The sequence below is a fragment of the Neovison vison genome, chromosome X (assembly GCF_020171115.1).
Source record: "Neovison vison isolate M4711 chromosome X, ASM_NN_V1, whole genome shotgun sequence".
Lineage (NCBI taxonomy): Eukaryota > Metazoa > Chordata > Mammalia > Carnivora > Mustelidae > Neogale > Neogale vison.
Window position 1 is genome coordinate 34,868,906 of NC_058105.1, and position 22,997 is coordinate 34,891,902.

The window sequence follows — 22,997 nt, forward strand, 5'->3', positions numbered from 1 at the left end:
TAGGTTCCAAATTCCACATCTTGGCTATTGTGAATACTGCTGCAGATCACTCTTCAAGATCTTATTTTCAGTTCTTCTGGATATATACCCAGAAGAGGAATTGCTAGGTCAACAACAGTTCTATTTTTAATTTTTTTGAAGATCCTCTATACTATTTTCAAAGCTGCTGGACCATTCTGCATTCCCATCATCAGTGTGCAAGGGTTCAAATTTCTATACATCCTCACTAACATGTGTTATTTCTTAGGATTTTTTAATAGTGGTCATCTTAAGGGGTGTCAGCTGATTTACCATTGTGGTTTTGCTCTGCATTTCCCTGATGATTAGTGATGTTGAGAACATTTTTTTCTTTCTTTTAAGATTTTATTTTATTTTTTATTTATTTAAGAGAGAGAAAGTGGGGGGAGGAGTAGAAGGAGAGGTACAAGCAGACTGAGCATTGTGCTCAATGCGGGGCTAGACCTCACAACCCTGAGACCATGACCTAAGCCAAAATCAAGAGTTAGATGAGTAACTTACTGAGCCATCCTAAGTGCCCCAAGCACATTTTCATATACCTAGTGGCCACCTGTAGCTCTTAAGTGCAAAAATGTTGATTTAACTATTTGCCCAGTTTTAAACAGGTTATTTGATCTTTTTCATTGACTTTAAAAAATTCTTTATAGATTCTGAATATTAACCCTTTATCTGGTATATAATTTGCAAATATTCTCTCCCATCCCATAGGTTACCCTTTTACTTTATTTCCTTTGTGTGCAGAAGTTTTAAAGTTTGATGAGGTCTCATTTGTTTAGTTTTGCTGTTGTTACTTGTGCTTTTAGTGTCATATCCAAAAAAATCATTGTCCATTCCAATGTCATGAAACTTTCCCCATTTTCTTCTTGAAGTTTTATGATTTTAGATCTTATCTTTTGGTTTTTAATTCACTTTTGAACTAATTTTTGTGTATAGTATATAGGAGGGTCCAGTTTCATTCTTTGTCATGTAGATATCAACATTTGTTGAAGAGACTACCCTTCCCCCATTGTGAAGTCCTGGCCACCTTGTTGAAGTTCAGTTAACCATATATGTGAGAGTTTATTTCTGGCTTCTCTCTTCTGTTCCAGTGATTTTGTTCTGCATTTCCCTGATGATTAATGATGTCGAGAACATTTTTTTTCTTTTTTTAAGGTTTTATTTTTATTTTATTTTATTTATTTTATTATTTTTTATTTATTTAAGAGAGAGTCAGTCTGAATTTATCCAATATCATACTGTTTTTACTACTGTAGCTTTATTTTTTTCTTCTTCTAAGTTTTTATTTACTTATTTGAGAGAGGGTGATTGAGAGAGAGAGAATGAGCAGGGGGACAGGGAGAAGCAGACTTTCCACTGAGCAGCGAGCCTGATGCAGGGCTTGATCCCAGGGCCCTGGCGTCATGACCTGAGCTGAAGGCAGACTCTTTGCTGACTGAACCATCCAGGTGCCCCATACTGTAGTTTATGTTTTAAAATCAGGAGGTATGAGGCCTCCAGCTTTGTTCTTCTTTCTCAAATTGTTTGGCATATTCAGAGTCCTCTGAGATTTTATATGAATTTTAGGATTTTTTCTTCTATTTCTTAAAAAGAATGTCATTTGAATTTTGATAAGGATTGCAGTACTCTGCAGATTCCTTTGGGTAGTTTGGTCATTTTAATAGTATTAAATCTCCTAATCCATGAACATATGATATCTTTCCATTATCTGTATAGTCATTAATTTCTTTCAGCAATTTTCTTAATTAAAAATTTTCTATTTAGTTTCCAGTTGACAAGTTTTTCTCCTCTTTGGTTTACTTTATTCCTAAGTATTGTATAAGTATTGTATTCTTTTTGTAACTATTGTAAATGGGATTGTTTTCTTAATTTTTTTCAGATTGTTGTAGTTTATAGAAATGTAACTTATTTTTGAGTGATTTCTAATCTGGAAGTTTATTGGCTTATTCATTCTAACAAGTTTTTTCATAAATTTTTAGGGATCTCTACATTTAAGATCATGTCATCTTGGGAAGAGATGATTATACTTCTTGCTTTCTAATTTGGATGTCTTTTCTTTCTTTCTTTTTTTTAAAACCTAATTGCTATGGCTAAGACCTCTAGTACTATATTAATTAAAGATGGTGGGATGTCTGGGTGACTCAGCTGGTTAAGTGTCTGCCTTTGGCTCAGGTCATGATCTTGGAGTCCTGGGATCAAGTTCCGCATTGGGCTCCTTGCTCAGTGGGAAGCCTGCTTTGCCTGCTGCTCTCCTTGCTTGTGTGCGCTCTCTTTCTCTCTCTCTAACATAAATAAATAAAACTGGGCATTCTTGACTTGTTTTTGATTTTACAGGAAAAGATTTTTGTCTTTCACTACTGAATATAAATTAGCTATAGGCTTTTCATATATCATCATTATTATGTTGAGACAATTTCCTTTTTTAAGTAGTTTAAATGTTTTCATCATGAAAAGCTATTAAATTTTGTCAAATTATTTTTTTCTGTTGAGATGGTCATGTGATTTTTATTGTTTTTTTTTTTATATGCTGTAACACAATGATTGATTTGTATATTTTTAACCTTCTTGCATCACAGGGGTAAATCACACTTGGTCATGGTGAATGATTATTTTAATGTTCTATTGAATTTGGCTTGCTAGTATTTTGTTGAAAACTTTTGCATTAATATTCATCAGGAGTATTGGCCTGGACTTTTTTTTCTTCTTTTGTCGTAGTTTCTGGCTTTGGTATCAAGGTAATTCTGCTCTCATAAAATAATTTTAGAAACATTCCATCCTTTTAAGTTTTTTGGAAAAGTTTGAAAAGGACTGGTATTAATCCTTTTTTAAAAATTTTGGAAGAATTCACTAGTAAAGCCATCTGGTCCTGAGCTTCTCTTTGTTGGAAGACTTTTTATTATCTTGATAATTTATTTTAGTTAGTCCAAACTAAGTCCTAAATCTTGCTTCTTGAAAAGCAAGATTTGAAGTAGTCATAAATCGCTTCCTGCATATTGTCAATATATGTGTTTATTTTCACTTCGCTAACAGTCAAGCTAAAATGGCACGTCACTTTTGACAAAATTCAATGGAATACTGAAGCAACCATTAAAACAAGGCTTTAAGCAACATAAATGAAATATAAAGGGGACAAAATTAATATATCACATTTTTACTTATCTAAGATAATGATAGTTCAAAGGCATAAATAAAATGGTTACCCTAAAATAAAAAGAATAAAAGTAATTATCTTTTCTGTGTACTCTATAGGCAACTGTCATTTTATTATCCATAATAAAAGTCACAGGATTATACTTCCCTCAGCTTCCAAGATAGGCTCTAAGGGATAACTATGGACTCTGTGGTTCAGAGTACAAGGAAACGACCTTAGTTCCAATGTTGCCATAGGGGGCAGAAGACCAAATAATATAAATATATGTTCATATCACTGCATTTCTGTTTTCTCTACCTTTTCATGTTGAATTGCTTTCTAAGCATTTGGCCACTGTGTTTCATTTGACTATTGCAGGCCAGATTTTGCAGTGAACAATAGAAATCTAGCAGATAATACTGAATGTCCTCTACCTTCAAGAAACTTAATGTGTGTGGGTTTTTTTAAGGTTTTTATTTATTTGTCAGATGGAGAGAGAAAGCGCACAGCAGGGGGAGCAGAAGGCAGAGGGAGAAGCAGGCTCTCTGCTAAGCAAAGAGCCCGATGCAGGACTCCATCCCAGGACCCTGGGATCATGACCTGAGCGGAAGGCAAATGCTTAACCAGATAGGCCACCCAGGCCTCCCCTTAATGTGTTCTGAAGGAGGCAGCCATGCATGAGAATTTTCCTTTGGAATTATCAGGGAGGGAGGAGCTAATTTCAACTATGGGGTAAAGAGATGATAATATTTGAAACTCTACTCATCTTTTTTCTCATTTGAGTTAAATAATTCCTAGAACACAATACAACATTTACTTATAATTTTTATAGTAACAGTTGATATTTACTGAGCACTTAATATATGCCCCTATACAGATTAATTATCCAAGTAAGCCAAATATTAGCAGAGGTAACTCTGACTTTTGACATTTAGACATATTAATTTAAGCATGTGTTACTCAACTTTTGGAGCCCAGTGTTCTCCCCAAGATTCCTGCTCTTCTACGGACTATTTTACTTTTGGCTCTAGGTCCCAGCTTTCACTGATGCTTGAATCTTATTCTCTAATATCATACCAACATTCTCTTCTTCTTTGTACTAAACCATTTATAAGGTCTATTTACAGAAGACATTTGTTTGTATAGTTTACTAAAGTTTTGAGCAGGTAGAAGAATTTTACATTTCAAGAATACCAAGAAATTAAAATTAATTATTTGTGTTCTTAAGCCTTTTGGCCATCCTGATACTGAACATTTCCAGCCACTTATTTATTCATAGCTCAGATCCATAATTTCAATTATCTCTCTCTTCTTTCTCCTCATGACTAAGAAATCTATTCATTTTTTAAGCAGAGAAGTTAATTATTTCTTACTGTCTTTTTCTAAATCATGGTTTTAGGACCTTATCTTCCATAGCTAAATAAGTAGTTCAGGCTCTATGTTCCTCCCTGTTCAACAGACAGCTGTATCTTCTTGTGCAATGCCAGCTGCATGTCTGAGACTCAATGGTGAAAGTCAGAGTAAATGGATTTGGCCATATGGGGCACCTGGTCACAAGGACTGCTTTTAACTCTGACAGAGTGGATACTGTCATTGCCAATGACCTCAAGTATATGGTCTACATATTATTGTATGATTCTAGCATGGCAAGTTCAGTGGCAAAGTCAAGGCTGAGAATGGGAGACTTGCCATCAGTGGAAAACCCATATCCATTTTCCAGGAGCAAGATCCTGCCAACATCAAATGGGGGCAATGCTGGTTCTGAATATGTTGCAGAATCCGCTGTTGTCTTCACTATCTTGGAGAAGGCTGGGGGGTTTACTTGAAGGGTGGAGCCAAAGGCTCATCATCTCTGTTCCTTCTGCTGATGCCCCATGGTTGTGATGGGAATGAGCCATGAGAAGAATGAAAACTCTAAGACTGACCATAACGCTTCTTGTACCGCCACCACCTGTTTGCCCCGACCCAGCCAAGGTCATCCATGACCACTATAGCATTGTGGAGGTACTGATGACCACAGTCCATGCCATCACTACCATCCAAAATACTGCGGATGACTCCTCTGGGAAGCTGTGGCATGATGATCAAAGGTATGCCCAGAACATCTCCCCTGCTCCTACTGACACTACTAAGCTGTCGGCAAGGTTATCCCCAAGTTGAATGGGAAGCTCACTGGCATGGCCTTCTGTGTCCCAACCCCCAATGTGTCAAACAGGAATCTGACCTGTTGCCTAGAGAAAGCTTCCAAATACAGTGACATTAAGAAGGTGGTGAAACAGATATCAGAGGGCTCCCTAAAGGGAGGACGAGACTGAGGACGAGACTGTTTTCTGCAACTTTAACAGTGATGCCCACTCTCCCACCTCTGATTCTGGAGCAGCATTGCCCTCAACAACCACCTTTTTAAACTTATTTCCTAGAATGACAATAAATTTGGCTATGGCAACAAGTAGAACTTATGACCCACATAGCCTCTAAAAAGTAAGAGCTCCCTGGACCACCAGCCCCAGTGAGAGCAAAAGAGAGGCCTTCAGGTGCTCGGGAGTCCTTGACTCAACTCAATCCCCCCAACACACTGAGAATTTCCTGACTTCTACAGTTTCCACCCCAGAACCACAAAGAGAAAGGACTTAGGGAGCCCTACTTTTTCATGTACCATCAATAAAGTATAATATACTCAGCCTCAATAGTTTACTTTTTCTGAGTAAAAGCAGTTCCCTTAATAAGAGGAAATCTGTTACCAACAGTTTAAATGATATATTTTCACTCTGCTGCCCATATTTCGTTTAGTTTACTTTTTATGATAACCCAGTGAACTAGATATCATTCATTGTCTCCATTTTATAGATTAGAAAACTCATGATAAGTAAAGTTATTTAAAGTTGGAAAATTACAGATCCAAGAGTAGAATTATAATATGATTCCAAAGACCAAAGTATGGTGTGTGTGTGTGTGTGTGTATTTCTGCTTATATATCCTATCCTACTTGACTGGGAAAAATCCTAAAGCCTAGATCTGCAAAAGAAATCATTTTCATTTATCTAGAGTAGCATATTACCTATAATATATAGAATTGGAGCCAATAACTATCAATTTTTTTTCTATTCCTGAAATTTAGTGAAACATTCATGTTTTATCTATTTGGTTTGGTTTGGGTTTCTGTTTCTACATACTACTGTACTCAGAAGGAGAGAAATCACTTGACAAATATGCTCACAGAATTTTAATCTATGTCTTTAATTGATGAGGAGTTATTAATAGCTTCAAGATGTTTTCTAAGCATATTCTTCTATAAATAAAAAATTATCAGTACACTTGAATACTACGCTCTAGAAGCTATATTAGATGTGATTCTTTGAATAAAGTTTCTACATTAAAATCTTCAAGAGATGTAGAAATAACAATAAGTTAGTACTCTAAATGTGATGGATGGTTAGGAGAATTGTGATTCCTAACACTGATGATACATTAGAGAAAACAACTGAAACTTAAATTTTCACCTAATATAATGAACAGAGAGAAACTATGAAGTCATAGCAAATATCTACTTCTAGCATTGGTGCTTTACCTCGCTTTTGGAGATCTTCAGTAAACATTTGCTACATTGAGCCAAATCTAGGAAGAGAAATATTTCTAATATATGTTCATATTGCCAACATTTTGATAAAATATACTTCCCCTACAAGTAAATGAGAAAAACTTACCTTTAAAAAGGTTAAGAGCTAATAGAGTATTTTGAGTCTCATGTAATTTCCAAATTTGAAGCACACTTAAGCCAGACATCAGTAATTATCAAGGTGGTAGATATGAAGAACTAAATCATGCTACCTCTAAGAACAAGAAAAATTTATAGTTAGACTGCTTCATGTCTCTTGTAAAGTTTCAGAACTGAATATATATGAAACCGATGGGCAGTAGTCACAGATGGAAGGAGGTGGTGGTCTTTTCTTTAACTAGAAAATTGAATGTAGTGTATCATAGTTCCAACTGAGATATAGATGATTAATTCTGAGAAATTTTGTTATTATTCTTGTTCTTCTTAATACTATCAGATATCCTAGAGGATTAACCGAAGCTCTGTTATGTATACATTAGAATGATATCATAAATTCATTAATAAAATGACTAAAAAGCTAAAAAATTTCCATGAATAGAATGTGAAATTTTAAGATGAAAAATTATTTTTGAAGAAATAGAAAAGAGCTGACTCTTCATAAATGAGTTGTTACAAGTCAAACAGTAATCACATTGCAAATTATATATTTTAAAAGAGCTGAAAATGACTTTAAAGGTGATCTACTCAAATGCTTTCATTTGTAGATATAGCAGTTAAGAGACTTGCCCAATGTCACATAGCTGGTTACTGACAGAATATCTAAAACTACACTTTCTCAGCTCAGTCCTCTTTCAACAAGTGATTATTTGTATTTTTTAATAGCTGACATTTTATTATTTTATGATTTCTTTTAAATAATGATATATATATTGAGTGTGTGTGGTAATTTAGTAGTTTATAATTATACTTTCAGATTCTAAATGTAATTGACATAGGTAATGCTATTTGGAAAACAGAAGGATGTGAGACAGGAATCCTTCTATTTTCCAAATAAAGTTATCTCTGTCAATTGCATCTAGATTCTGAAAGTATAATTGTGAGTTTCTAATATACCTTAGTTTTTGTATACTGTTGGAAATTGGGTTCAAGATGTTTTAAGTGCCAGATTCCTTAACTTGATACATTTCTGGAGTATTCTACCTTTTAAATAGTTATTATAATATTGATCTTTTAGATAAAAGTGTGTTATTATTAAAACTAAATAAACCAGATGGATTTTTCATTCTTTTAATAGCAATTCAAGAAACAAAATGCTCATTTGTATTTTACAAAAAGAATTATCTTATTTTAGCAAACATTGACTTTAATCCCATCATTAATTAGCAATTATATTTTCTACATGTCTACTAGCTCTAGTAAAGTACCACTACTGTCCTCTTCACATTCTGGATTGTGGTTATATCGCTGAAAGACATTTGAATCCTCTATTTCTCTAACACGTCCTGACCTGGCTTTTGTTTTTCAATTTTCAGCAGATAAAAGAAGTAATAAGCTTATATTGTGCCATTGCTTTCTGAGATGCAAAGAGGATGTACTCATAGGGGCAAAAGTAATTTTGGATCAGACTGAGGGCATAACACAAAGCCAGTGAAAACCTCTCAGAGAAAAAGAAGTACAAGGACTACAAGCAGAATTAAGGTTGTGGAAGGTAGGAATCCTAGAGGGGCCCAATTAATAATCATCCTTCTGATATGCTGTCTGGCTAGGGACATCATTTTGGTCCACTTTAAATATCTTGTACATTCAAAATGCAAGAAATAAGAGATGCAGGTTATAATTAATTTAAGTATCACTTTAATGAAGAAGATGATCATATGGGGGTAAATTTATACAACCAAAATTTCCAGGTTTATTGAGTGAATTTCAAAATAATCATGCCAAGGTTTATAACTACTCACTTCTATGGTCACATTCATGCCACTTTTTAGACGTTCTAACGAAATTTTTTCCCTATTTTTTTTTGTTTGAATAAATCTTAGCACACGTGAAAATGTCTGGTATTGACAGAAATTTGTTATAGATGTTTCCAAAGACATATGGATGAATTGTTATTGTGTGAGAATTTGTTAGCAATTTAGCGTCTTAAGTGGGGATTTATTTAAAAGCAATTTCTAATAGCAGTGAACTACCAAGTATAGGCTAGTGGAAGTGGTTCACAGATGCAGGCACTGAGGAGGTAAAATGCTTTTGGAGAATTTAAAAATAATGATAACATTCCTGAAAGTTTTTTTTTTTAATATCACCATGCACCAGCAATTACAAATAACCTCAGTGATAACACCTTATTCCTCACTGAGGCAGACTGCATGCAGATTGCATGCCCATCCTCCCTTTGGTATGCCACTATCTAACAGTAAATGGCAAATATATGTGCTACCATGTAATATTACTTATGAATGTGCAGTCACTCTTCCATTCTTTGTGTTGACATGATTGCCAGGACAGTGCAGAGTTCCCTTTAAATATCCATATTAAGAAATTTCTATTAAGGAATCTGTATTGAGGGCAGCTGTGTGGCTCCTGGATTAAGCATCTGCCTTTGGCTCAGGTCGTAATCCTGGAGTCCCAGGATTAGGTCCCACATCAGGTTTCCCGCTCAGCAGGGAGTCTGCTTCTCCCTCTGACCCTCCCTCCTCTCATGCTCTCTCTCTCATTCTCTCTCTTTCAGATAAATAAATAAAATCTTTTAAAAAAAGAAATCTGTATTGAATAGCCAAGAATAAATATATAGAGGGGGTATATATAGATAAATACTTAGGTTTAAGTATTAAATTTATGTTTTTAAGATTTACTGTATATTGTGTAAATGTTACATCTTATAATGTATACACATATTCAGTAAACATCTTGATACATTTTTACATATATGTGTATTTATAAATATAAATTTATATATGTGTAAAAATGTATCAAGTTGCTTACATACATAATCTTCACCTAGATCTAGATATAGGAGTTCCATCACCTAGAAGTACCCTTTGTGTCCTTCTCAGCCAATACCTACCCAGATGTTACTACTCTAACTTCTATCACCATAATAGATTAGATTGTTTAACTTGGTCATTGTATAAATTGAATCATACAGTGAATAAAGAAAAAGAAAAAAGAAATCTGTATTTAGAAATATGCCTTGTGGTTTTTTGAGATGAAGCCCTATGGTGCTTTTCATTCCTGTGGTGTGTCTGTTCCATATGGACCTATAACATGGCTCTTACCCAGATCATCCCTGACCAAACAAGAATATCTTAATGTCCTTCAAACTCATTAAAACAGCTGTTTCAGATTAGAAAGGAGCAGGCTAAGCAAGCCTTGCTACAATTCTACTTCCTTTCTTTTCCCTTAATTCAGAAGCAATACAAATTCCCAAAACATTTCTTATTCATTAAAATATCTAAAGCTACATTTTCTCTTCTGTGTTGTGGGATACCCTGTAAACAAATGGTTAAATGGTCAAATAAGCTTGGGAAATGTTGCATAATATCTTCACCTTTTGGGAAATCAAAACGTGCGCTAGCACATTAAAGTCACTAAGAAGTCCTATAAGAAAAAAAATGTATATACATTTAACCTAGTGTTTTCAAACTCATTAAGAATTCTTTTGCATACCAATTTAAAATATTCCATGAAAGTAATATTCTCTAGTAGGAGCATTGGGAAATGCTGGTCTAATTAATTTATTATCACTTTATTGAAAAGCCATCTGTACATTCCATGAGAAATTTTACATCCCTAATAAATCATTCTCAATACTGTTGGCATTTTAAACAATTTTGAGCCAAATTTAAGACATTTTCATGATTATAAGCCATATTATTATTTATGGGAAGCTTAGCTTTAACTAAACCAGAAATAAGTGTGAAAGGAATGTTTATGTAACAGTATTTGTATGCATGCCTTTATATGGACATTAAATAACATTGTAGGTATGTCCTTAAGAAAAATACCATAACAAGTATAGTTGTGATTTGCTTTCATAGCATCTTTAGATAAAAGCTGGAAGGATAACCTTAAATTCTGATTCAGAGATAACAATCTACGAAAAGAGAGTTGTTGCATTACACATATGCTTATTTTATTACTTTTGTTTTATTAGAGAATAAAATTGCACATATAAATTCATTTTCTGAATAACAGCAACTTATACATTTAAGCTCCAAAACCATTTCCCCCCTTTATTTAGTCATCTCTGAAATGAAACTTCTAGAACTCAACTCATTTAACAAATTGTATTGAGCTTTTTTCTTGAGTACTTGAGGCAAAGAATGAGTGGTATAGCAATATTTCCTTCGACCAGCTGTCCCTTTTAAGAATATCAGGTTCAATGCTTCTTTATCAAGTTAACTTTAATTTGCCTATGATCTTAAACTGATGGGCTTTAGTTTCTCCTAAGTATCTGAGGCCTTAATGGAGATCTTCCCCCCACTCCCACCCCCGGCCCCGCATGTGGGGTTCTGTTGCAGATAGTTGTTGGATGTCTGGGAAGGGATGGGAAATGATATGGAAAGGGGTGTAGGGTAAAATAGTTGTGGGATTCCCTTGTAGTGGTTGAAGGAATGCACTTTGGTATTCCTGAATTTTGGTACTGGCTCCAATACTAACTAGTTATTACCTGCTGCAAGTTATCTAACTTGTGAGCCTCAGGTTTCTCATCTGTAATATACAATCACTGTATTTACCTATGTGTAAGTATTAAAACAGATTCTAAATGTCACATGAGAGACTATGGACTCTGAAAAACAGTCTGAGGGGTTTGAAGCGGCGGCGGGGTGGGAGGTTGGGGGAACCAGGTGTGGGTATTAGAGAGGGCACGGATTGCACGGAGCACTGGGTGTGGTGCAAAAACAATGAATACTGTTATGCTGAAAAAAAAAGTCACATAAAGTTGCAGGTCACTACTATGCTGATAGCTACAATGATAGCATACATAAACACTGAAAACCTAGAAAAGCAACAAATCAAAAGACAAATGACAGCAAAGAGCATGAGGGAATATTTTCTGCTCAAAGCAAGGAAAGACTTCTAAAATACAAGCACAGAGTCACCTCTTTATGAGACAGTATAAAGTAGTTAAGCATGTATGTTTTGAAATCTAGCGGTATTGGTTTTAAACCAAGGCTTTAAAACATCTTAGGTTTATTACCATGGTCAAGTTATTTATCATAAACCTCTTTATTCATATCTAAATGGGATTATATTATATTATAGTTATGAGAAGTGTGCAACACACACATACTTTCTTAGTTTATGGCTGTAAGACCCAGTTATAGTGTTGACACGATAATGGCAAAGATGGTAACAATGACGTAACACACTCAGCATAATTCCCGATACAGTGTAAACAGGTAGATATCCTCCAGTGCTGCTAATCAAGCCTGGCTTCACAGATTCTTTCACTGTAATGCTATAAAAAGTGAAAAATGAACGTTTTCTTATTTCTTACTTTTCCCCAATTTTATGTCATATAAGGAATCTTGTCATTGTAAAGTTGCATTTATCAAAATCTCTAATGAATGCTATCATCAAAAATTTAGGACAGAGAGTGAAAATTAAGGGAAAAAACCTATATTTAGCATATTTGGATGCTTGGTATTTTCTCAGTTGTTCTCCTCCTTGGCTGCAAATTCTAATCACTGAGGAGCTTTTAAAAATCCCACTCCCATAACAACTCCCAAACCAGAATTTCTGGGGATTGGGGCCCATGATCAGTAATCTGTAACCTCCCCAGGTGATTCCAACGTGCAGCCAAGTTTAAGACTGACTACTTCACATCAGTGGTTGTCAAGTCTGGCTGTGTATTAGACTCACCTGAATACTTTTCAGAGTTTATACCAATTGAACAAGCTACCACTTACTGGGGACCTACTATAGGTCAGGTGTGGGGCCACAGAGTTTAAATATATTGCTTTCTTTACACTTCACAATATTGCAAAATGAATTCACAATATTCCTAATCTGCAACACAACCCTATGAGGTATGTATAATTTTCTAATTTTAGGGATTTTAAATTCCATAAAGATTTATGTATCTTATTTGCCTTATCATCAGAAACTAGTATAGTACCTGGCACAAAATAAAAAAGTGATAACCATTTGCTTAATGAATGAACAAACAGAGTTTCATGTGAAAAAAACTTAGAGAATTTAAGAAATTTTCCAAAAGCTGCAGAGGCAGGATTTAAAGTCATGCACAACTGATTCAGGAACCCATGCTTACCATACCCCACCACACTGCTTTTCTTGCTTGCCTATGGAACTGTATCAGCTTTCCATAATAGCACCAGTAGTATCACATAGGCAAGTTTTGAGACTGTCAAAGAAGTAATTCATCTTTTTGTACCATCGCAAGTCCCCCCAGGAGGTGGTCCTAAAATCCATTCCAGAGCCATTGCTTACACTTGCCAATGCACATATATGTATAGTAAATCAATCTTTATGAGTCTGAGGACACTGTGGGAGTGTCTCTATCCAACCCAGCTGAACCCAATCTATCCTTCATGACCATCCTAGAAGAATTCTAGACAACTCTAACTTCTTCCTTTCTTTGGATTCCTAAAATAATTATCATTTCTATTATTCATTTTGGTAAATGTCGCGGCCAGCGCGACGAATTGACCAGGGTAAACGTGGGGGCTAAGAGGATGATGAAAAAAAGTTAAGAGACAAAGAGATGGGGGCAGGAGGGACACTGACGAGGATGTCCAACAGAGCCAAATTTAGTCCACGTCTTACAAGCATTTATAAGGCAAACCAGAATAGGAGGAGCATTACATCAGTACCTAGTCAGATGACCGCAAGTTCCTATAACAAGTTTACATTAGCTACAAGCAAACCTCCTGAAGCCAGGTAGTTTCGGCTAAAGCCATTAGCAAGACAATCAACCAGAGAGTGGATCATGGGAGGTACAGAACAACAAGGATTAAGTAAGAACTCAGGAGTCTGGCCACATTGTTCCCTACTGCAGGGAGAGTGTGTGGGAAGTCACGTAGGCGAGCGCACGACGCGTAGCACAGACCTTTTCTCAGTGCACTCAACTTTCCCGTCCTTAACCTCATCAAGGTGTCTGGACTTTGAAGGAGACACAAGTCAGGGCCTGGTTTGGTCCTCGACTCCAGCCATGCGGTGGCCTCCAACAGGTAAATATTACATCCTGACTCATATGTGTAACCTTCATGGAAGCGTGTTCTGTATATCTAGTAGAATTACAGAATCTCTAAAAACAAGTAACAATAGCATATACTGTGTCTCAGATACTATCCTGAGTACTTTATATATAGTAACCTATTTACCTTTAGAATAACCAATTGAAGTAGGCACTTTTAATATACTCATTTACAAATGAAAAAAAGTTATATTGAAGTACAGTTATCAAAGTATCTTTAAATTTATACAATACAGTAATATGTTTTATTCATTTTAATATATTTGATAACAAGATTATCAGGCCTAAAATGATCATAAATTTGAAATAAGATGAACTCAAATTTTATTTCAATATAATTATAACATTTTATGTGATGTGGAATTATCTGTGTTGTCTATTGCTAACAAAGCCATAGGTAAGGTCTTTTTATCACAGTGTCCGTTGCCTATGTTCAAAATCAAAGGGAATGCTAATTTGGGGGGGATGGGGAAAAAAGAGATGTAATTTTCCCTATCCAAATTTACATACCAGTTGAGTTTAATTAGCAAAAACCCAGGATCCATGAACTCCAAAATAAGACCTCCTGGCCCCAAAACAGTTACTAGGCATTGAACCACCTGCTACTTCATATGTTCAAATATTTATGTGGGGGAAAATCAACTTAGAAAATGTGCTTTACTCCTTATTAGCTTGGAAATATATTTTGGTTGTATTCACATCAATTATTAGTGAACATTTGGATCAAGATTTAGAGTACTCTGTTGACTGGGTTAGGCTGTGAAGGTATTCAGAGATATTCTAAAGAGAATTGGTTTGTACTTTTGGTAATTTTTCCAAAAATGTAATCAATGTCCAGAGACCATAATAGAAAAACAAAGAAAAAAATTTAAATTGTAACCAATGCCATGTAGCTTCTATTTTTACACACAGCATTCATTTAGCCAAAAATTTGGCATTCAGTAATGTACCTTCAGTGGTGCCTGGGTGGCTCAGTGGGTTAAGTGTCTGCCTTCAGCTCAGGTCATGATCCCAGGGTCCTGGGATTGAGCCCCACATCGGGCTCCCTGCTCAACGAGAAGTCTGCTTATCCCGCTGACCTCCCCTCTCATGCTTGCTCTCTCTCTCATTCTCTCCTCTCTCAAATAAATAAATAAAATCCTTTTAAAAAATAATGTACATCCAGCTTTCCCATAAAGTACAAGTTGAGGCTACCAAAAAAAAAAATACAGATTTTTTTTTTCTTGCTAGGGTGAGCCATGATAAAAAGTCAAAACCTTACCTGTATTAGTGGGATCTGATTAGTCAGCTGCCAAATTGAAATTGGTATCTTTCTTGTTAACAAGCACCAACAAATATTGCATGTTATGAATTGCGGAAAGAGCTTTGTTTTGCTTTAGATGAGTTATTTATTCATGATATATTCAGGTTAATGAATATGATTTTCTGCTATATTTAATGAATATATATCTGCTTTTATGCAGTAGTTCTGTTAGACACAGTGACATAGATTAGCTAAATTATGCAGGTACTTAGTTCCCCTAGCTTAGAGAGAAAATGTTTTCTTCAGGGAACAAAATAAAACAGAATGTTTATTAATATATCTTTAGAAAAAATAAACCTGTTTAAATGTTCTACTAGTCTCTACTAAAGTTCTGAAACAAGGTATTTGTCTTTTAAACCTGCTAGACAGCAGCTACACATCACATCTTAGTACTCTGTTATACCTACATGAGGTGAGCAATAAAGCCTTAACCTCAGGTTATAAGCATTTAGTAGTGCCAGTTTGATTTATACAAAGCACACCAGATATATCAGTCTAACTTTATGGACTGTGCTATAAAACTTTGATGTTTTGATTCATAATTTAATACATTTGTGCAAATATAGCCAAATGTAAATACTTGATTTTTTCTTTTCAGAAACTAGGTATTGGTATTCTTACAAAATTCTATGTTCTTTTTTTTAAGTTTTTATTTATTTATTTGTCAGAGAGAGAGAGAGAGCACAGGCTGGGGGAGAGCAGGCAGAGTTGAAAAAGCAGGCTCCCCACTGAGCAAGAAGTCCCATGTGGAACTCAATCCCTGGACCCTGGGATCATGAACTGAACCAAAGGCAGTGCCTTAACCAACAGAGCTAACCAGGCATCCCAAATTCTATGTTCTTAAGTAGCTTGTATATTCATAAAAAAATTATGCTTTAAGTAGCCTGAAAAACACCACTGTTCATAAAATTTAAATTCCCAAAAGATAGGAATTTTTCAATTCAAATATTATTTGGAACCATTAAAACATACTTAAATTCAAACAAAAAGATTGTTCAAAAACTGAGTTTTTATTTTCATCATATTGTCTTCTAACAGAAATTGTCCAACTGTACCTCATTATTTTTTTTGCCCGAAATAAATATTCACAGAATGACTACTAGATCAATTTAAAATTCTGCCATATTGATTAGAAAGCTTGAATTTGTGAGAAAAAATATTTTAATGGATAAATTATTAGTGAACCAAAAACAAAACAGTGGAACTATTGCTTATTTCCTTACTACATGAATAATAATTTAAATAAATTTAGTAGAGTAAAGTGATGACAGTTTCAAATGGAATAGGACCAAAATAAAAAGAATGGATTTATACATGCACATGAAATTTCATTCCCAGAACATTAGTCAAATAAGAGGCTCTGAAATTTTCTTTTGGTCAATTTTTCTGTAAACATTGACTCTGGAGTCATAAAATGAAAAAAATTAATAAATGTTTTATCTCAATAATCTATTTTTCTAGTTAATCATCTACAAGAAGAAACTTGCTTTGTTTGTTTGCTAAGCTAACTTTTTATTTTCTTAAGTTTTTACTTAAATTCCAGTTAGTTAACATACAGTGTAAGATTAGTTTTAGGTGTACAGTACAGAGATTCAATACCCATACATCACCTGGTGCTCAGCACAAGAGCACTCTTCAATCCCCATCACCTATTTCACCCATCCCCCCAACCAACTCCCCTCTGACAACCTACAGTTTGTTCTCTATAGTTAAGAGCTTCTTCCTTGGTTTGCCTCTTTCTCTCTCTTTTTTGCCCTTTGACTCCTATTGTATTTGTCTTTCTCTGATTGACTTATTTCGCCTAGCATAACATTCTCTAGCTGCATCCACATCATTAAAAATGGCAAGATTTCATTCTTTTTTATGACTAATATTCCATGGTGTGTATACATATATGTACATGTGTGTATATATACATACGTGTGTGTGTAGCACCTCTTTATTCATTCATCAATCAATGGACAATAATTTGGCTAATGTATAATGCTGTTATAAACACTAGGGTGCATGTATTCCTTTGAATTAGTATTTTTGTATTTTTCCGGTAAATACCTAGTAGTGCAATTGCCTGATCGTGGGGTAGTTCTACTTTTAACTTTTTGAGGAAACTCCATATTGTTTTCCAGAGTAGCTGCACGTCTTTGCATTCCCACCAATAGTGCCAGAGTGTTCCACATTCTCCACATCCTCTTCAATACCTGTTGTTTATTCTGTTGTTGATTTTAGCCATTGTAACAGGTATGAGTTTTCACTGTAGTTTTGATTTGCATTTCCCTAATGATAAGTAATATTGAGCATTTTTCATGGGTCCCTTGGCTATGTGTATGTCTTCTTTGGAAAAATGTCAGTTCATCAGATATTGGCCTACAGTTCTCCTTTACTGGGGTGTCTATCTGGTTTTAATATCAGGGTAATGCTGGGCTCGTAGAATGAGAGAGTGCCCGCTCCTAAACACTAGACCACCAGGGAGGTTTGGGCTCATAGAATGAATTTGGGTTTTCTTCCTTTTCTATTTTTTGGAATAGTTTGAAAAGAATAGGTATTAATGTTATTTATTTATTTATTTATTTATTTTAAGGCGGGGAGAAAACATTTCTTTATTTTGCTTTTCTGTATTTTAAAAACTTGCCTCTAGGCATACATAAAGTATTTTTTTTCCAATTTATTTATTTTCAGAAAAACAGTATTCATTATTTTTTCACCACACCCAGTACTCCATGCAAGCCGTGCCCTCTATAATACCCACCACCTAATACCCCAACCTCCCACCCCCCCGCCACTTCAAACTCCTCAGATTGTTTTTCAGAGTCCATAGTCTCTCAGTGGTTCACCTCTATAATTGCACTACTAGGTACTTACTCCAAAGATACTAATGCTTCTTTAAATGGTAGAATTTGCCAGTAAAGCTATCTGGTGTGGACTTTTGTTTGTTGGGAATATATATATATATTTTTATTACAGATTCAATTTCATTGCTGGCTATCAGTCTGTTCAACTTTTCTATTTCTTCCTGTTCAGCTTTGGTAGTTTGTAGGTTCCTAGGAGTTTATCCACTTCTCAGTTTTCCAGTGTGTTGCATATAGTTTTTCATAATATTCTCTTATAATTGTTTCTGAAGTGTTGGCTGTTTTTGCTACCTCCTGACGGTATAGGGGAGAAGAATGAGGCATAAACAAGTCAGTTGCAAGAAAATGGGAGCAGGGGATGACAGTAGAAAAGACTGTCAGCCCAAACAACTCCTCAGTCTCATATTTATTAGAAAGTGAGTAACAATCTGAGGGGTTTGAAGTGGCGGGGGGGTGGGAGGTTGGGGTACCAGGTGGTGGGTATTATAGAGGGCACGGCTTGCATGGAGCACTGGGTGTAGTGAAAAAATAATGAATACTGTTTTTCTAAAAATAAATAAATAGGAAAAAAAATCTTAAAAAAAAAAAAAAAAGAAAGTGAGTAACAACCAACAATGAAGCCAGAGTAGATTACACATTGACCATGAGTCTTATAGATACGTAAGAAGAAAGGCAAAGTCTGTCTAGTTACGTAGTACATGGCCTATAGTGAGCAACCCCAAACAAAAAGATGGACTAAGTGCTGGTGCGCTCTGGGGAAGGGAAGATAAGTGAAAAATGAAGCAAGTGGCACTCTGCCCTGAGCTGGCCGGGCGTTCCTAGCTGCTCACTTTCAAGGCAGTGTATCATCCTCTCCCCCGGAGGCCTATTGCCAGTACATGTTTTTCTTAAGGTTATTCTGAGCATACTTGGTAACTAGTATAATTTCTCATAGGTTATATTTTAAGCAGTATGCTGTTCTGAGGGACGGTTACGGTTTTTCTCCATTTTCATTTGTGATTTTATTTATTTACTTGGGTCCTTTTTCTTTTTGATATGTTTGGCTAGAAGTTTATCAATTTTATTATTTTTTTTCAAAGAACCAGCTCCTGGTTTCATTGATCTGTTCTGTTTTTGTTTTTGTTTTTGTTTTTAGTTTCTATATAATTTATTTCTGCTCTAATCTTTTTTGTTTCCTTCCTTGTGCTCATTTAAGGTTTATTGTTCTTTTTATAACTCCTTTAGGTGTAAGTTTACATTATGTATTTGAAATTTTTGATGTTTCTTGACATGGGCCTGTATTGTTATATACAACCTTCGCTGCATCCCAAAGATTTTGGACTGTTGTGTTTTCATTTTCATTTGTATTCATGTATTTTTTAATTACTTCTTTTATTTCCTGCTTGACCCACCCATTGTTTAGAAGCATGTTGATTTACTGCCAGTATTTTTGGTATTTCCACATTGTTTTCTTGTGATTGACCTCTAGATTCATAGCGTTGTGGTCAGAAAAGGTACATAATATGACTTCAATCTTCTTGCATTTGTTGAGGCCTGTTTTGTGGGCTAATACATGATCTATTCTGGAGAATGCTCCATGTGCACTTGAAAAGATTGTGTATACTGCCATCCCAGGATGGAGTGTTCTGAATATATATGTTAAATCCATCTGTTCCAGTGTGTCATTCAAAGCCATTTCCTTGTTGAAATTCTATTTAGATGGTTTGCCCATTGACATAAGTGGAATTGAGTTCCACTATAATTATTGTACTATTATTGATTAGTTCTTTTATGTTTGTTATTACTTGTTTTATATGTTTGGGTGCTCACATATTGGGTGCATAAATATTTACAATTACTATATCTGCTTGTTGGATCATCTCCTTTATTATTAGTGTGTCATGCTTTGTCTTTTGTTACAGTCTTTTTTTATTTCAAATCTATTTTGTCCCATATAAATAGTGCTACTCTGGCTTTCTTTTGACATCCATTTGCAAGATAAATGTTTTTCCCTCCTCTCACATTTAATCTGCAGGTGTCTTTAGGTCTAAGATGAGTCTCTAGTAGTCAGCATATAAATGGGTCTTGTTTTGTTGTTGTTGTTGTTTTTATCCATTCTGCTACCCCATGTCTTTTGACTGGAGCATTTAATCTTTTTACATTCACAGTAATTATTGATAGATATGTATTTATTGCCATTATATTGTTTTATGGTTGTTTCTGGAGATTTTCTCTGATCCTTTCTTGCCTTTCTCCTTTCATATTCTGCTGATTTTCTTTAGTGATATATTTGGATTTCTTTCCCTTCATTCTTTGCATGTTGATTAGTATTTTTTTTAAATATATGGTTACCATTAGGTTTGTATATAACCTCTTCTGCAAATAGCAGTCTATATTAAATTGATGGTCACTTAAATTTGAACCCATTCTTCTCTCCTACCCACGGTTTAGGTATATTATTATATTTTACATCCTTTTATATTGTGAGTTCCTTGATTGGTTTTTTTACAAAAGTATTCATTTTTACTGCTTTTGTGTTTTCCACCTTTCTACTGTCACTTTCAGTCTCTCCTTTCCACTCAAAGTGTCCCCTCTAATATTTCTTGCAAGGCTGGGTTAGTGGTCATGAACTTCTTTAGTTTTTGTTTATCTGAGAAAATGTAACTCTCCTTCTATTCTGAATGATAACCTTGCCAGATAGAGGATTCTTGACTGCAGATTTTTCTCATTCAGCACTTTGAATATATCATCCTACTCCCTTCTAATCTGCTAAATTTCAGTTGAAAAATCTCCTGCTAGCCTGATAGGCTTTCCTTGTAAGTTCCATTTAAGTAAGACTTCCTTTGTCTTGTTGCCTTTAAGACTTTTTCTTTATTGCTATAATTCGCAAATGTAATTACAGTATGTTTTGGTGTGGGCCTGTTTTTTTTTTTATTTTGATGGAAGTTCTCTGTACCTACTTGATTTATCTGTTTCCTTCTCCAGGTTAGGGAAGTTTTATCTATTAATTCTTCAGAACATAAATGTTCTGTCTCTATTCTCTCTTTCTTCTTCTGGAACTCCTATACTATGAATGTTATTACATTTGATGGAGTCACTGAGTTCCCTAGGTCAATATTCATGTTCCATATTTCTACTTTCTCTTGTTAAATCAGTCTCATTGGTTTCCTTAATTTGTCTTCTAAGGTATTAATTCATTCTCCTGCTTCTTCCATCTTGCTTTTTCATTGCATCACACATTTTTCTTATCTCATTTACTGTACTCTTCATCTCTGATTGATTCTTTTTTAGTACATTTATCTCTGTGGTAAGAGTCTCACACATGTCTTCATTTCTTTTCTCAACCCCAGTGTGTATCATCATGATTGCTGCTCTAAATTTTCCATCAGCCATGTTACTCATATCTATTTTGCTTAGATTTCTGGCCATAGCCTTAACCTGTTATTTCATTTGGGATAAATTCCTCTGTCTTCTCATTTTACCAAATCTCTGCCTTCTTCTGGTGTTAGAAAAGCTCCTGAAAATAATGACCTTATGAAGAAGAGGTCCTGTAGTGCCCAGGGCCTTGTGCTTCAGGGAGTGCTTCTAGTATGTGTTTTGTGACTTTTGCTGCTGTCTTCTTCAGGCCAGTCATCTGGAGAGGCTCTCCCTGACTGCTGTCAGTAGTATTTTGGTCTCTGGCCTGAATAAGGTAAGTTTTCATTAGGTATGCTCTGGTCTGCTCGTGAAATGAGAACTGTCACTACTTCTACCAGAACTGAGGCCCTGCAAAACTCTGGTAGGGAGACATTTTGTGGGCAGAGGTTTTTGCTGGTCTTTTTAGGGAGGGGCCCACTGCCCTGGGACAGAGTTAAGAATGACTGACAAAGGCTGTTCCATCCAAGTGCTGCAGAGTGGGGCTTCCTGTAAGCAAGTTAGGCAACCAGTGTCCCCCTGTGTTGATTCCTGCAGGTGGTTCTGTGTTTATGCAGAGGGGCAAGGGAGGGATATGCTGCTGGTCAATTCCTTTGTTCCTGGAGCAGTGTCTCCACGAATGCTGCCTCTCAGGGACAAACTCCAAAAAGAACAAATACACTCCCACTGTTTGCCCCAGGTGCTCTTCTGATCACTGTTTCCACACTGTATGCCCCTGTGGTTGTTTATTTGCCTTCTATCCAAGAACAGCACAGTGCCTTCCACATTCCATCCCAGCTGAAACTGTTGGCCTTTAAAATGCCAAGATTTAAGTCCTGTTGGATGCAAGAACTTACGAAATTCAGCGCCTCTTGTTTTCCAAGCCAATGGTTATAGGTAAACATTCTCCTTATCTCCTATGTGTGTTCCTCTCTTCTCTCTCTCTCTCTCTCTCTCTCTCATTCCCTTCTTCACAACCACATCATCCTCCCTTCCACAGCAGCCAGGATCCCGTTTCTCCCCTAAACCATATCTCTTCATTTCCTGTCGTCTTTGATGTGATCTCTTCTTTCTATTTAGTTTTGAAGTTTGTTCTATCAGTCCCAGGGCAATTTCTGGGGTATTTATGATGATTTAATAGTTTTCTAATTGTATTTGTGGGATGAGATGAGACTACTATCCTCCTACTCTACTGCCATCTTCCTCTCTCCAAAAACCTTGTTTTTGACAGATTTTACCTCTTATGGTACTGGCTGATTATTACTATTATATTGTATTTTGGTCTGTGAAATTAAATTTAAATACAAAGTTTCCTATTGTTCACAAGTTTATAATGTTTTCTATCTATAATGCAACATGCAGTTTGGATTTTAAATCAATATTTTAGTAATTGATGGACTTATGAAATGGAACTTACGAGTTTTTAATGCAGAAATAATCCAAAATTAGAAGACATGCAAACCAACTATAGCTCTCACATTGATGTGTTGCCACTAAGATTTGATATTCAATAAATTTAACAAGTAGCATACCTTACACTTGGCACTGCTTAATTT

The 22,997-nt window shown here is 35.4% G+C and overlaps 1 pseudogene; it reads left to right on the forward strand.

Moving 5' to 3' along the window:
- The first annotated feature begins 4,650 nt into the window (after positions 1 to 4,650).
- On the forward strand, positions 4,651 to 5,598 carry LOC122896540 (annotated as a pseudogene).
- Positions 5,599 to 22,997: the final 17,399 nt, after the last annotated feature.